This window comes from Mugil cephalus, chromosome 7 (assembly GCF_022458985.1).
Source record: "Mugil cephalus isolate CIBA_MC_2020 chromosome 7, CIBA_Mcephalus_1.1, whole genome shotgun sequence".
Taxonomy (NCBI): Eukaryota; Metazoa; Chordata; class Actinopteri; order Mugiliformes; family Mugilidae; genus Mugil; species Mugil cephalus.
This window is the reverse complement of record NC_061776.1, coordinates 13,173,429-13,180,940: the sequence shown is the minus strand read 5'-3', so window position 1 is coordinate 13,180,940 and position 7,512 is coordinate 13,173,429.

Genomic DNA, 7,512 nt, shown 5'->3' with positions numbered 1-7,512 from the left:
AAGCAGCCTAATTGAGGCAGCCTGAGGCGCTCTAAAGATGTAAAACTCCTTTAATAAACAGGGATAGCCTGTTTAACCTGTGCCTCAGTTGGGCTGCTTTTGGATTTTCACACTCACAGCCAGTTCCTTTACTTTCATTATTTCTCGTTCAGAGGAGCACCTGAAGCCTCACATACTTTTTACAATTCCCCATGATTCCATGACCTGATTTGCAGCACTCCCAACTAATTGTTCTTCTAATCAGGAGGATCATTCAGCCCAGGTGTGCTCTACTCAACAGGTACTCTTCATTAGGACTAAAGGTTTGATTCATTATATCATAACAGAATAGGACATTCCATTACAAAATCAGAAAAACTTTATTTAACCCCAAAAGGGGCAATTGGGATCGTATCTCATTGTTTTGTTTCGTATCGTGTGTCATTGTTTCATATTGTATCGTATCTCATTGTTTAGTTTCGTAACGTACCTCATTGTTTATTATTGTATTTCAATTCAATACGAAACAAAACAATGAGATACTATATAAAGCTATCATATCGTATGTCATTGTTTTGTATCATATCTCATTGTTTCGTGTCGTACCGTAACGTATCGTATCTCATTGTTTTGTTTCGTATTGTGCCTCATTGTTTTGTATCGTATCTCATTGTTTCGTATCGTAATGTATCTATCTTATCATATCTCATGGTTTTGTATCGTATCGCGTCTCATTGTTTTGTGTCGTATCGTAATGTATCGTATCTCATTGTTTTGTAACGTATCGTATCTCATTGTTTTGTTTCGTATCGTGTCTCATTGTTTCATATCGTATCATATCTCATTGTTTAGTTTCGTAACGTACCTCATTGTTTATTATCATAATTCAATTCAATATGAAACAAAATAATGAGATACGATATGAAGCCATCATATCGTATCTCATTGTTTTGTATCATATCTCATTGTTTCGTGTCGTACCGTAACGTATCGTATCTCATTGTTTTGTTTCGTATTGTGCCTCATTGTTTTGTATCATATCTCATTGTTTTGTATCGTAATGTATCTATCTTATCATATCTCATGGTTTTGTAACGTATCGTATCTCATTGTTTTGTAACGTATCGTATCTCATTGTTTTGTTTCGTATCATGTGTCATTGTTTCATATCGTATCGTATCTCATTGTTTTGTAACGTATCGTACCAAATGCACCAAAAAGCAAATGCTTCAAATTCACTTTAGTTTTTCTACAATGTTTGTACTGTCTAAATGCAGCTTCTCAAAGTAAAGTCTTATGTGACTTGACTAAAATATGTGACTAAAAAGTTTGCATTTTTTAGATATTTTGCCCGTAAAAGATGTAAGACCTTCACACTGGGAGAAAAACGTAGGCAAGCAACTGTCCCAGATATGTTCACTTGCGTCTTTCATTTTGCTCAAGTGACAGCAGTGAAAAAGAAAAACAAGTAGGAGGACAGGCGGGCTCACCCTGAAGAAGTGGTGTAGTCATCTTGTTAATACTTCTAGTGATCACAAGGCACAATACATCCTTCTGCTCATTATTCAGACCTCAGCTCACAAATTGGTTCACAGCGAATCATGTTAAAACTTCAACCACACTGCATCGTAAATCTAATTATTCAGCCTCATTGTGCATGTAATTGAACTCGCAATATAGCAGGGTTTAATTTCAGTGTATGGATCCTCCTTCATTTTGTTTCACCTTTGCTATAAATAAATAAATCCTTTGTCCTTCATCTGAAAGTGCGGCTGAACGGAGAGTGCCAGACAGTGAGCCTGTTTGCTTTGATCAATAGACATGCAGCTCAATTTACATAGTCTATTTACACTTATCGTTCGGTTTGGCCGGAAGTCCTTTTTGTTCTGGGGGCCGCTGAAGACATTGCAGCAATATCTGTGTGTCCTGTTGAGCTGGAAGCGTGTCGCTCCCTGCAGCCTTTTTCTGACAAACAGGCCATTCTGATGTTCAGGTGATTAACTTCATCACCTCTACGAGGCTGTAACTACGCTCTGCCATGTTACCAATCTGGAGGATACGCGATATTAAACTCTACAGAAGATATCTACTCCTGTACCTATCTGCACAGACTAGTTTTTAAAGTACAGTTTACACCAACAGCTCATCGTGTACCGTAAGAACGCCCTTGAAACCTCCAAACCGTATTTCGTATGCAAAGATGCACCTTGCATCGTTAATTCAATTAAGAGCATAGACTCATGTGTTAAACCTTAGATCGTAGCTTGTGCCAGTCACAAGTGACTTGCTAATCAGCTTTTGTGCCTCGAAGAGACAACGTGTCAATTAGATTCTTTCTCCAAATCAAATTAAGCAGACATGAACCACGAAGGAGTAAACCTGAGGCACACTCAGGAGATCGCTTTATGCTGATGATTTTGAGCACCACATCTAAGTAGAGGGCAACGACGCATTTAGTGTACGTTCTAAACAAAGACTCAAGAACTGCGTTTGCAATACATTTTCTATAAGCTCAGCTGCAGCGTTGGCAAAAAGCAGCCTCCTTCTTTCACTCCATTTGATCTGAACCACAGAATATGAAATGTGAATTTGAGTTTGCTGACTATTTTGTGCTTTGTTTTAAAATTCACGGGTTTGAGTCCAACAGAAGCGCACACTCGCGAACAGCTCTGCAGGAGTTGGGTAACCTGCCAGGTTAGAGACACCAGCGGTAAATCATTCTCACTCCTAACACAGTGGACAACATCTCCGGCCTGCACTGCACATTGCTTAGATGTCTTGATGGAGCTCTTTGGTCGGCAGTCAACAATGATCTCCCCTGACAATTGAAGGGGGCAAACATGAGAAAGGATAAACCCTTAAAGACTGAAATAAAGACATGTGGAAATGGAAATGTGGAAATGCTAGATTCTGCTCTGCAGAAGGGGGAAGGGGAAAGATTCGGTGTGTGGGGGGGGAGATGGAGCAAAATGCATGTCAAAATATACCTTTAGAGATGCTCCCATTCTTACACGAAAAGGCTCAGAAGAGACATGGGAAGGATAACACGCGGATCGGTGGAACAATGGAAATTTGGGCAGCAGTACGAGAGAAGATGAAACTGTCAACTTCTGTTGGCAGGGCCACAACAGCAAAGAATCCAGAGTTTATACCATCTACCATGGATACAGGATTTAATAAATGGGCTAATAAGGGGCCAGTACATATTGAGCAAGTGTTTAAGGGACAAACCATTCAAAAATAATTCAACTTACTAGCTCATGACTTTTATAAATTCTTGCAGCTAAGAGATTACCTCCAGAAACACCAGGAATGGGAGAATATTTCTAAGACATCATCTAAACTAGAGTAAGTGTTATTGTCATTATCAGTGGACAGAGTCCAAACAATGTGTTATATCAAAAATGTTATTAAGCATCACGACATGATTCCAGTGATAACGATATGGATATAAATGAAAAATGGCAGTTGGAAGCAGATATCATAATATTAGAGGGAGAATGGGAGGAAGAAAGACATAAAATAGTCCAACACTGCAATTATTATGTCGAAATATGCACTGACGGCCCTGGCAAAAACATAGTGAAATGTATCAGTAAATACAGAAAACAAACAAAAAATAAACAAAAAATAAATTAATAAAAAATAAATAAATCGGTAAATACAGGGAGACCGTGAAAAATAATCAGATGAAATTAAGGACAATTTGTCTCGACAATGATCCAAATGAACTAGTGTGAATTTGGAATAGTGGACTAGCCTCAGTTTCAGTAAGTTTAAGTTCATTTTAGGTCATTTCAGAAATAATAAATGTACCTAAATAAAAGATGCTAACGCTAATAAGTAACGTTAGCCATACCATGCTGTAGCGTCCGACCGCACGTTAAAAGGTTGTCAAGGAGTGATCACAGATATTCCACCAAAACAACAACAAACATATCTGACAGCCCTCCAGAACGTAACATAAATTAATATTACCTGATACTAAATGAGAATCACAAAACCAGGTTTCTGTGTCTGGATTCCAGTTGTTTCTTAGTAATGCAGTGACTTCTCTTTTCTTTGGCGTTCGGTAGCCTGTAAAAACATATCTCCGACTGCTGTGGTCTGTTGGTACATATCAATCGCACAACAGCTCTTAACCTTTTTTTTTTAAATTTAGTTTTACAGTTTAGACGCTATTAAATCCTATGTTTCAAACTTAAGCAGCTTATTTCCATGATCAACTGTCACATTTGGCCGTAACAATGGAGGCTTCTCTAGCTGTGACGTCACATACATACCTGCTCTATACATCTGAACTATGCTGGAGGGAATTTGGAGTGATGGGTGACTGGATATCAGATTCTGGATATTAATTTCCCTATGGAGCGAGCGCTTTACATCCTGGGTATAACTCCCGATGGTATTGATGGATAAAAATTCTAAATATTTACTGAGAATCCTGTAAGAGTAAAGGACTTTTGCTCATGTCTTATGCTAAGACTTAATATGAAGCAAGTGTAACTGCATATATTATACGTCTGTATTTGTTCGATTTAACAATTTTGCCTTGTTTGTATGCACCAGGAGCAGCTCCGACATGAAATAAACAACAGAGTACAATGTATGTGAAGAAGGAATAAATAACAGGGCATTTAATCAGATGTTTGGCCTTAGGCAGCTTCTTAATCTTGTCCAACTTTACCATGTTACTTGCTCATTAGCACCTTTTCTTATTCCATTGTCATAGTCAAATATGAATGAGTGCATGAGCATAATTAAGTTCTCTCTAATAATGGAGATTATATGCAGAGAGAAGTATAAAGATATCTCATCCAAGGGGAATGTGAACATATGTCCAAATCCCAGGGGGAAAGAGCTCCAAAACACTCACTTCCCCATCAGCTTTATCTCTAATAGGATTTTGATAAGAAAAATTGCATAATGGCTTCCAGCGATTGTTGTAAATTATCCAGAATCAGAACATTTCAGGTCATTTAAGCTCCATCTACCAACTGTACCTGAGGCGCTGCGATGGTGAGCTGACAGCAGCGCATACATACAGACCCCGCTAATCTATGCGCTGAAGAAGATTCTGAGAGGCAATTGAAAGCCCCAGACACTGAGGGGCCAGTGAATGAACATCTGAATGTGACCGCACTGAGCATACGTGAATAGATGTAATCTTGACTCAAAGTTTTCTCTCCAACATTTCCTAATTTATTAATTAAAAAAAAAAAACTTAAATTAAGGCTTGGCTAAATTGATTGACTTAGATTTTATTGAACAACTCTAAAACTTAACATAGCTTTTGATGAAATAATTGAATAATTTCATTGTGAAAAGCCACGTTTCACTTCAGCGTTTTAAGTCCCAGTAAAAAATTAATACAACAAAAAAGTATAATCCAATTTATTGGATACCTCAGTGTGAAGCACATCCTGGTATATATAGAGTGTAGGACTGTCGCAGTATACTGGTATTGACGATCATCGCGATATTAAAAAGTGAAATTTCAACATTGTGTTAAAATCCAGTGCCACTCGAACACAATGTGTGTTTTCCATCTGCTCCTGTTTTGTTCCGTTCTACTGTTATTTCTAGTGTAATTCATCGATAAAGGAGAGAAAATGACATAAAAAAGTTAAAGATGCATTTCCTGGATTTTGCCGTTATTATGGAGCAATCCATTTCCTTCTCTTTTCTTTGGCAGATATCTGTAAAAAGTATATCTCTGACTGCTTTTCAAATCTTTGGTACAGTCAATTGCACAACAGCTCATCCCCATTTTCTAATTAATTTTACAATTTAGACACTATTAAAGTCTGTGATTCAAACCAATGTGGCTAATCTCTGTGCTCAGCTGTCACTCAGTGGCCGTAACCACGGAGACTTCACCAGTCGTGATGGTACGTGCATAAAGACTGATATTCTACGCACATTTTATGAACTTTACTGTTGCTAAAGATGATCCATTTTATTAGTTACTGCTCATCCAAATTTTAGAGTGTGATGGGTTTTTCTTCTTACGAAATCAATACATTCCCAAGTCATGTGTTAATTTTAAAATGTGTGATTTGAAAAGAGGCAACTTTTTTTTTTTTGGTTTATTACCAAATCTAACTTTTATTGACTTTTGTTACGATTGCAACAGCTTCCAAGCTCAGGACCGACTTCCGTATTGTGTGTCGTGTTTGGGAAGTGGTTCATTAGTAGCGCTGGCTGACACCTGCACTGACTGATTTCTATCTGCAGCTGTCTGAGCTGTCTCTTTCTACTTTGGTTGAACTGAGGTGAGTTGAACTGTGGTTTATCTTCTTGCAGCGCTCACTCACACAAGACTGATTTACTGACTGCACGTTTAATTTAAGTCAGGGCAATGAATTCACTTTTTTTTTAAGATTCACGTGTGGTCTATTTTTGTCCTGTAGAATGACAGTACTTCCCGACCAGAAGAAATCTTGTGCATCCCTTCAAAGAGTATACTGTGGCAACAATATAAATACGTCAGTGTTTTGTTTTGTTTTTTTTTAATTTTTTGCCATTTTTAACCTATTTCATTCTCCATTACTTTATTTATGAAGCAGAGACTGGCTGGTGTCAAGCAATTACAAATCTATTGTCATGGCGGCCCCTGAGAGAATGCATTGTTCATTAGGTGCTGTTTACGATCCATTTAATCATCTCCCTTTCCAAATGAGATCACAGGGGTGCAATTACCTCTGGCCATGTATAATCATGATGCATGTTTCCTTTCTGTGATCATCAGAACTCATGTCAAGCAATCAGCATTTTGACAAATGAACATGAGCCGAATATGGCATTTCTCCGTTCCTGCGAGAGGAATTGATCCGGCCGAGCAGATGATTGTTCATCGCTTTGAGCTCAGCCACTTGTCTCTTCGATATTCTGGATGTGCCTTTTTGTCTCTATACAGGACCGCGCTCGAATAGAGCAGGAATCACTCCATCAGCCCCAAGATGACAGATGACACTAAGCTGATTAGCTTTTCTTTTTGGATGCTTGCCTTCCACTCGAGATTCAATAAGAACAAAATTGGTGTGTGTGCGCACTAACATTGTTGTCGGTCTGGTACAAAAGTCTTGTTCTGTTCTTGGAATCATTGCCCCTTCTTTGTTTTTAGCTTAGGTTAGCTTTTCGTTAAACAGTGCTGGTCAGTCGGTTGGTTTTAATTAGTTTAGTCTAAGTTTTCACTCCCCAATATCTGTAGTATATGGCCTTCTTGTTTTTCTCTTCTTGTCTCTCTTCCTGTTTTTGGATTTGTTAAGTGTGTACGAAAGCTAAAAGGTCATGTACCAGTTGTCGGCTCGTAAAATATTAAGACGTATGGAGACAAGTTTCCTTTGTTTATGAATAATGGCCCCAGAAGCTGTGTCAGATTCGGCAAGAGCTTTCAACACTGATATTTCTTTTAACAAAGCCTTTTTTAAATGCAAGAGAAGCCTTGTCAGCAGTGGTCACTTCTTTTCATCAACACATCAATACACAACATAAGTCACCTCCCAAATTTTCCTCTAATGCCACCATGAG